The following is a 3,300-nucleotide window of genomic DNA, read 5'->3' on the forward strand; positions in this document are numbered from 1 at the left end:
AATGACTTAAAAATGTTAGGAGTACTATAAAAATTTGTAATGTTTTAATGACTTAGGACATTAAAGAAATATTCTACATAGTCAATAATAATTTAGAAATTTAAAAAAATATATTTTTATCATGTATTTACCTAAATCACTAGAATATTACAAATTTTTATAGTACTCATAACATCTTTTAAGCCTTTTTTTAAATTATTTTGTATAGAATAAAATATATTTTTTAATTATTTTGTATGGAATAAAATATTTTCTTTCATTTCTAAATTATTATTGACTATGTAGAGTATTTTATTTAAAATTTGAGTACATGCATGTATTTACCTAAGTCATTAAAACATTACAAATTTTTATAGTACTCCTAGCATTTTAAGTCATTTTTTTTAAATTATTTTGCATAGGATAAAATATTTTTTGTAGTATAATTTAAATAAATTAATTAAAAAATTTATTAAAAAATATTAATGAGCTATTAAAAATGAACAAAAGAGTATTGTATGAAATTCGAATTGATAGCTCATTAATATTTTAAAAAAGTCTCGTAATTAAATATTTTGTTAGCTTTTTTTTAATGTATGAAATAAAATATATATTTTTTAATTTTTAAATTATTATTTTTTTAACAGCATAATTCAAATTATACCATGAATAATTCGAATCAGTCAAATTCGAATTACTTGAAAACGTGTGCGTAGGTGTAGTTCGAATCACCCTGATTTGAATTACTATTTAATTCGAATCAGGTTGATTCGAATTAGTGTGTACGTGTGTTTGTGTATAATTTTTCGAATTATGTAGAAATAGAATTTGAATTTAGCTGATTTGAACTACATATAAACGTGCATTGGTGGATTCATAAAATAATCTTCGGTTTGGCTGATTCCTGTAATATTTGGCTCCCCTTGATTTATTATTGTCATTTGTCCTTATTTTAATTTTAATTTGGTTAGTGTTCAATTTTAGTTTGTTATTTTTGTTTTGTTAAATTTAAATTTAAATATTCTAATTTTAAAGAGATATAATTTTAAATTTTAAATTTTAAATTTTAAATATATGAAAAAAGATTTAAAACATAACATATAAAAATAATTATTATAATAGATAATAACTGAATAAAAAATAAGTTACGATGAATATCTAATTACACTGTTTTCGAGGGTAATTAACCACCTTTTACAAGGTTACAATAGAATTGACCTTTGATATTTTTTGCCAAAGAAGTGATGGAAAAGTGGATACATTAGTATTTTTCTTAAAGGAGAAAAAAGATAAGGTGGCGGTAGGAAGTAGTAGAAAAACCTATATACACCACACGTCCTAATCAACCATCAACTAATGATATCAGTACAGTTATCCTGTATGTACCTGAAAAAATGGCCTAATGTCAGTTATCTTTTTGTTAAATAAAAGTGCCTTCCTATGTCATTTTCTTTTTCTTTCTTATATGTGATTATATATGTTAATTATATTAATAATAAGAGATAAGCTAAGTGTGGTAATAAATAGGGTAATTTAAATAAATAAATGGTTCGAAATTTAAAATTTTACAGATGTTTTAAATTAATTTTTGTTATATGTCTGTCATAAATACTTTTATATAAAGCCGAATCACATAAATTTAATTTAGCATACTGAATAGTAAATTAAATCAATTTGATTTGATTTATTGTTGGAGAAGCGTGTAATATATAAATTAAAATAATATAATTTGATTTACCGCTATGTAATATAAAATAGTAAATCGAATCAGTTCTACTCAAATTACATATTGTACAAATATAATTGGTCATTTTATACTGTATAACTATTTGTTATTTCTGATTCTAAAAAATTTTAAGTTTTAACTCCTATACCACTTTGGAGAATTAGTTATTCTTTATAATAATTTTTTTAACATCAAAAGTCCCCGTAATGATTCTTTAGATGTTAATGAGTCAAAAAATGATTTTTAACGAATTTTTATAAATCTTTTGTGGTTCCGTTTTGAATTTATAAGATTGTAAAAATGTAGATTTTTTTAAATTTAAACTAAAATACAAAATTTGAACTTCTATTCTTATTCATTTTATTTTTTTATATTTTATTTGAATCTAAATAAAGATGTTTTTTATTGACACTTATGTTAATATAGAATAAATACAATTAACTTAAAAGTAAGAAATATCATAAAGTTGTATAAATAGTAAATATAATTAATTTGATTTACATATTACACCCTCCTCCAACAATAAATTAAATCAAATTGATTCAATTTACTATTCAACATACTAAATCGAATTCAATTAATTTAATTTGCATGTAAATAGTGTAAATTAAATTGATTCAATTTACATAAAAATATTTAAGCGTGTATGACAAAAATTGATTTGAAATATTTGTATAATTTTAAACTTTAAATTATTTTATTTATGTAAATTATTCAAATAAATAAATTTATTTAAGTGATATTTTATAAATAAAAAATTATTTTTTTCTAAATTTAAATCCAAAATCAGTAACTAAGATATTAAAGTATTTATCATTTTGATTAATAAAATATTTGTTAAAATTAAAAAAGGCTAGGGATGGATTATTAAAAAGAAAAAATAAATAACCCATCAAAATATTTTTAAAAACAAGTTTAGAGGCCAGCAATTTTATTAAATTTTAGTCAGTATGTAATCAGCAGAAAAAAGTGAGTTATTGGATGAAATTTTACACCAATCTTATACTATTAAATCTTCATTGATAACTATTTGATGATTACTAATCTCAAAAATTATTGACCCATAACATTACTTTTTTTAAAAAATAAAAAAAAAAACACTCACAAGGGATAAATAATAATGTTTACTAATACATGCACTTGGGCACATACAACAACAACAATAAGAAGAAGAAGACGTGTATGGTGATGATGATTAAATTAAGAATAAATAATTCACAATAAAAACATGATTAGACGCGTGTAACATCGAGTGATATATAGAAAGATTTTGACTTTGTTGGATATGAGTTATGAGTTAAGGGTCTGGGGCAAGCTAAGTACGTAGGGATAGTAAGAGAAGGGTTAGTTCACGTGCACTCACACACAATGGCTGGTTCAGGCATGTGACACAGACATGCTTTTGGTGTTTGTGTGTGCCCGATTTTGCAGTTTCCCCCCTCATCATTCATGTACGATCCCTTTTTGTGGGCTCTCTTACTTTCTATTTTTCATCATGATCGTGACATCCATCCACCAATTAACACCACCTAATAATAATCATCTCCTTTCTTTATTTTAACAATTTCACTTGCTAAATTTACTTTTCATATTAG

This window comes from Arachis duranensis, chromosome 9, assembly GCF_000817695.3.
Source record: "Arachis duranensis cultivar V14167 chromosome 9, aradu.V14167.gnm2.J7QH, whole genome shotgun sequence".
Taxonomy (NCBI): Eukaryota; Viridiplantae; Streptophyta; class Magnoliopsida; order Fabales; family Fabaceae; genus Arachis; species Arachis duranensis.